At 37.7% G+C, this 6,359-nt stretch overlaps 1 long non-coding RNA gene across 1 annotated transcript; it reads right to left on the bottom strand.

Annotated features, from left to right (window-relative positions):
• Positions 1 to 5,152: 5,152 nt before the first annotated feature.
• LOC113322129 lies at positions 5,153 to 6,135 on the bottom strand. Its single transcript, XR_003347002.1, has 3 exons — positions 6,098 to 6,135; positions 5,878 to 6,027; positions 5,153 to 5,222 (listed from the first exon to the last, which is right to left on the bottom strand). It is a non-coding gene; the product is annotated as an uncharacterized LOC113322129 (long non-coding RNA).
• Positions 6,136 to 6,359: the final 224 nt, after the last annotated feature.

Genomic DNA, 6,359 nt, shown 5'->3' with positions numbered 1-6,359 from the left:
ATACAAAACTTTTGAAGGTTATGCTCTTAGTACTCTGATTTGTAATTGGAATGTTGTCATTCACAGCTAATTCCTCCTTTTCTTAAGCCTGGTTCATCATTTTGATGAGTCAAACTTGTTTTAATACAATTTTCCTTTTCGTTTCAAAAAAAAGAAGAGGTGTGCAGGTAGATTCGACAACCAACCACAGATATAGTGATGGCTGTTAGGATTCTACACAATTCTAAATAGATTGGATTATACACAATTCTAGACGAGAGCATATATAGAAAAGCGAATTCTTAAACAAGATAAGGAAATCATCGAGAACTTTAATACGTAAAACTAGGAGCACCCAAAAAAGGAAGTTGAAATCCCAATAACAAGGGCCACTTTCCGGAGTTAACATGTCCGAGTGACATTGATAAAAACTAAAAAGTCGTGTGTAAATTCTGGGAATAGTTACCATTCACTAAAAAACATAAGTTATAATCTCAACAATTACGAATGATTCTGATGATTATAGAACTCCGAGACCATAGAACACAAAATTTGACAAAAAAATTTGACAAAAAAAAATTGACAAAAAAAAACCCCATCGGGGTTAGCCCAGTTGGACAGGATTCTGACTTTCAAGTAGGAAGTCAGCGGTTCGACTCTCCGCTCAAACGTAAATTATACTAACATTAACATTGGTTTAAGAGGGCCGAGTTTGCTCAGTGGGGAGTAATCTGGTGGCTACGCTTCCAGGGAGAAGGACGGGCCTATGCAGGATTCACTTGCAGGATTCGTTTACCTGAATCGAAGTCATCGAAGATAAAACAAAATTCTAAGCCGCTCAAACGTTAATTATACTAAAATTAACATGGGTTTAAGAGGGTCGAGTTTGCCTAGTGGGGAGTAAGTCGGTGGCTACGCTGCCAGGGGGCAGGACGGGCCTATGCAGGATTCACTTGCAGGATTCGTTTACCTGAATCGAAGTCATCGAAGATAAAACAAAATTATAAATTTTTCTAGATTAGAATAGACAAAACCGCTTAACCATGAATTAGAATAAACATGATTCACCAAACAATCGTGGGGACAGAGGAGTGGAATTTATCAAAGATAAAGGAATGCTTTATGCAAAACTGATTTTAAACACACCTTTTGGTTCCAGATGATCTTTTTAAAATTTATGTTTTTCTGAAAATAAAAATTTACCTGTCGGCGCCGGAAAATCGCCGGAGATGGTTGGCTGGTGAGAGCTTCGGAGAGCTGCTATCGCGTCGTCAAACAAGGTGGAGAAAGGTAAAAGGGGTGCTGATCGGTGGTTGGAAGAAGAATGAAGAAAAACTAAGGGTTTCACTCCCTTTTATAAGCATTATATCGGATTTCCTGATTTCCGTCAAACTAGAATTTGCTCTTCAATAGTATGACAAAGAGTAAAATCGTAACCTTACATATTCCTGATCCAGTATTCAGAAAAATATTAAGACTTATCTCTCATTAAAACGTGAAATCTCATGCCACAGTAATATCTGATCGATTATATTGTCTCTCAGAACATCTCTAAGAACTATATGCAATCTCTCAACTGAGGCCATGGCATATTTTGTTTACTGAGCAATTTTTGTAATCACTTTTGTATAGAATCGAAAAAATTGGACGTCTCCCATATGTATTACTCACTAGTATAGAGCACTGATGTCTTCTGGACGTCGCAATGTTCCCTGACTTTACAGAATAAACATTCAAATCGAGTATAACGCTTCAACTAGCTCATACCTCGATTTTCGAATAATTATAATGCTCCTATACAACTATCTTCTAGTACAAAGCCATCAATTAATTATTTCTAGTTGCACGATTCATCAATTGAATTTCTAGAAAATGTTCTACGATCATCGTAATATTTCATTACTTCAATTTATGGCTCTTCCCAGCAGAATTCCATGGGTTAGTAATAAATATTCAAAGTACGAGCATCTGAACCACCATCGAGTAAGCCCCGAGAAAATGGTGCAAATGTAGTCAGCAATAATGCATTAACGAGCACCACGAACGGACATTCAAAAACATGAAAGAACGATGAAATACATGGAGAAAAATAATAATAATAAAATATTAACAAAAGGCGTCGAAGGGGACCAAGACCACCGGATGTCCGGTCATGCAGTCGTGGCCGGTCCAACGCCATTTTCTTTATTTTATTGTATTTTATTTTTTTTCCTTGATCCCATAAAAATCCCTTCATTTGAACAAATTCCTTCCTTTTATTGAAACTCCTCAGTTTCATGATATTTTCTTCACATCAAGGAAATTACATAAAATTAGGAAAGGTATCACAGGACCGGGCTTACTAGCCGTGGCCGGTACCACACCTTTTAATTCCTTATTTTATTATTAATTACTTCCATTATATGATGGAAATTCTGTCATCTTATGAAACTCCTCAGTTTCATGATATTTCCTTCACATCAAGGAAATAATATAAAATTAGGAAAGGTGTCACAAGATCGGGTTCATTAACCGACCGGCCATACCCTAGCCATGTCCGATCAGCAACTACCGCACCCGCTTTACTGGAAAGAGAAAAACCTACAAAAACTGAGGAACCACGAGAGACTCGAGGTAACAGGCGTCTGATCAACAAGAAGTACAACCTCCAACCTTCCACAAATGCTGTTGCATAAGGGAGCAACCGGAAAGCAGAGTCACAACGCAATCATGCTTCTCCAGCCCCTCCAAGGGAACCAAGGAAGGACAATCAAACTCGAGAGCACAAGATCTAACTCAAAACAAAGAAAAGGATCCAGCGGAACCTGACTTCCCTTTATCCATTGAAGAGTTGATTGAGCTGCTGGAGACTTGGATCCAAGATGGTGCAATCAAGATACCATATGTCAGAAAAGATCCAACTGAAGAGGAAATAGAGAATCCTCGCTACTGTCGTTTTCATATATTCGGCAATCATCCCACAAGCGACTGCAGGATTTTCAAGCGCATGTTCAAATAAAAAGTCGAATCAGGATAGGTTAACTTTGGGACTGAAGGGGTGCACATAAATCCTCTTCTGATCAGGACCTTCACACTCTTTGAACCATCTGTCAAGGAGTCAGTTCAATCTTTAATCGAGCATGTCTGGGAGTTCTTGTACTTATCAAAGGCTCAAAGAGGGGACATGTTTGCTGCATTGAATCACATCATATCTGGAAAGCGTCTATCAATTCAGGAGATACTCCCTGAACCTCCAGTTATAGACAAGGATATGTACGACTGGGACTTCTCACCAAAGTCCATCTCAAAAGGAACAAATTCAAACGAGTGTTGATTGATGTTGGCACTGTTGTCAATGTCATCCCTTTGAAAAGCCTAAGAGATGCTGGAATTACTTGTAAAGAAGCTACTTATGCTCCCATATCAATCCGGGATCATGAAGGAATACTCAGAAATGCATATTGATACATCACTCTCAAGATCAAAGAAAAATCGATTTAGAATGAAACCAAGTTTTATATAATCCGAGGGGATCCATGATATGATATGATTCTTCAATTGCGCATCTCTCTGTTGAAGAAAGCTCTGACTCGGAAGAAATAGAGGATACTCCATCGTTTGAGCATTGAAGGAAGTCAAAGCCTTTATAGAATTAGCACAAAAACCTGAAGAAAATGCACACGCCTTCATTAAAATGTTCTGTACTCTGGCAAGTCTTATTCCTCCTTACGCGTCCGTGTTATCAGTTTTCGAACATGCTGCTTTGGTCCCGGGCTTCACTCCACCAACAACTTAGCTATTGTAAAATGCTATGAATGTATAACCTCACCTCAGCAATATTTCACTAAGTGGTTGGACGCAGAGCCTCTCCGAGTCAAGCGTCTTAATGATACATTCATTGGTAAAATAATGGTTGAACATGACAAGCAGTACCCTAGATACTCCCCCTTGCACGAGTGTCCATATGTGACGCAAGATTAGAAGGATTCACAAACATGGAATCCAACTTTAAGAGGAGTTACAAACTAACATAAGATATTCAAGGCGCGGACGATCAAGCCTAACAAATTCCATGAAGGAGATTTAATTCTTAAAGCAAATAAGTGTAATCTTCATTCTACAAGGAACTCAAACTGGGAAGGAGCTTTCTGATCTCTAAGTTTTTTGCTACTGGATACTATAGATTAGTCAACATGGATGGAAAGGCGAATTTGGCAGTGATACACGAGAATTGGATCAAAGCATATGATGCTTGAGAACATTGGATGTTTGAGGTATTGGGCGTTTGAATATTCATGATGTCTGGATTTTGCATTTAGGATTTTCTTTCACTGTATTTCAATTCCTATAAAATGTTTTCAATACTTTCATTCTGTATTTGAATTCAAAAATTTATCAAAGTTCAGTTCACTTAAAGAAAATATCTATTAAAATTCAAAAAAAATCCTCAATCATTTACTTATCGAAAAACCAAAACAAATAAAAACCTCACTTCTCGCATAAGTTCTAATTTCAAGAGATCATGAAAAGGAAATTAAAGAAAATCAGCGAAGAAAGACTCATGCTCCCTTGTATCCTTCAAGAACCTAAAGCCGCTTTATCCAACTCCAGCTCTTCAGTCAGCTTAGCAATCTTGTCCTGCTTCTCCATCATAGCAGCATTGGGAAAGGGTATGTTATTCTCGCAAGAATCCTTGATAGTATTTATCTTCATGCGAATCCATTTGACGTTGAAGCTATGTCTCTCAGAATTCTCCAAGTTGAACCCCAATCAAAGGGTATATCTTGAGTAACGACATTTCTAGCTCTAGTACATATATCTTTTATAACACGCAAGATAATACCTACTTTCCTTGTTAAATAGAAGGTGTGTTTCAGATCTTTGGTAACGACAATATGACCAAACTTCTCTCATATCCTCTTGTATAAGCCTGCATATTCAGTAGGTACGCTGAATCCGCCAATCAGTTCATGATTTTGGATAATATCGACAAATGGAGGATCAAAGATAATTCCTTCATTGCGGTATTCATATACTACTATAGGCATCGGAGCGGCCTCTTCCTATGGAGCAGTTTCTTCCATCATTGGATCGGTTTCTTCTATCCCTGGAATAAGGACCTGAGCTTCGGTCTCTTTAGTAGCTTCATCAGCAACCTCCACACGTATTTGAGATGAAATAATGGTAGTGGCATCACTTTGATTCATGATGCTGCTCGTACCATCATCATCCGCTCGATTATTCTCAACTTCGTCATTCGGTACCTAATATGATGATGACATGAGGTTAGAGCGCTCCGAGCATGCAAATCAAAGGCAACCATAAAATTAATATGTAAGTGATCTAAAATCGTGTAAGTTATTCATTATACATTCAAGTCACAATCAAACAACATGAAGATACAGAAAACATGTTTTGCAACAAGTCCGTCTGAGAGGATTTTACTCTTCCCTGCACAAGAACATGAACTAGGAGACATTTCCAATGAATCTAAGGTTGAGTTATATATCATTATCTTCTTATGGATTTTCTATAGAACATATCCAAATTTCATAACAATTGGATAAAGGCACAGAGACATGTGGTCAAAACATTGAACTACATGCCAACTGAAAATTTTCTGGAAGTCTCCTGGAAGTTTACTGTTTTGCCTATTTCGGGCCATAAACATGCTTGAAAGTAAAAAATCTTCTTTGAAAAAGATTTGGAAATTTCCTGGGCATGAAAATACGTGGGTAGATCGCTCAAATCCGACTTCAGATGAAGGTTCTACAGCGTTTTTGCTGAAAAACTGAGTTCTCAATTTTCTGGTGAAGTACTTCTATATAACTTTTCATTCATTCACATGGGTTATAATATACTCATCCACAAATATGAAATTTCATACTTTTATGAAGAATATATAAGAAGAATACTCACTTGGGTGGTCTCTGAAGCATTCGAAGAGCCGGGATTACCCGTATTAGCATTATGAGAATCATTGTCTTCATTCGGTTCTGAGTTTTGGGAATCTTCTTCGCCATGATACTCCGAAGAACGAGCAGTACTCTCCATTTCCATAACATCCTCCTGGAAGCATTCATAAAAATTAGTGTTTTTTCACAAAAAATTATAACTGGATGTGTGAATAGATATTTACATCAACTTCTTCTTCAACACTCGATTCAGAAACAGCTTGCTCAGCCGTAGAGAATTGAAGACCGCCGATACATGATGGAGCAAAATTCTGTAAAGTAGTAACAAACATTGGTTTGAAAATCCTAATTACATGATGAGAAGAATTCATGGCAAAAGAAATGTTGACAACTCACCAAAGAAACAACTGGGGACTTTATGGTTTTAGGTAACATCCTATAGTTTTTTTCTCCTTCCTTCTCCGCCGTGAATAATTTTTTCAATTT

Source organism: Papaver somniferum, chromosome 11, assembly GCF_003573695.1.
Source record: "Papaver somniferum cultivar HN1 chromosome 11, ASM357369v1, whole genome shotgun sequence".
Taxonomy (NCBI): Eukaryota; Viridiplantae; Streptophyta; class Magnoliopsida; order Ranunculales; family Papaveraceae; genus Papaver; species Papaver somniferum.
Note: the sequence above shows the minus strand (reverse complement) of the source record. Positions and strands in the feature narration are given on the sequence as shown.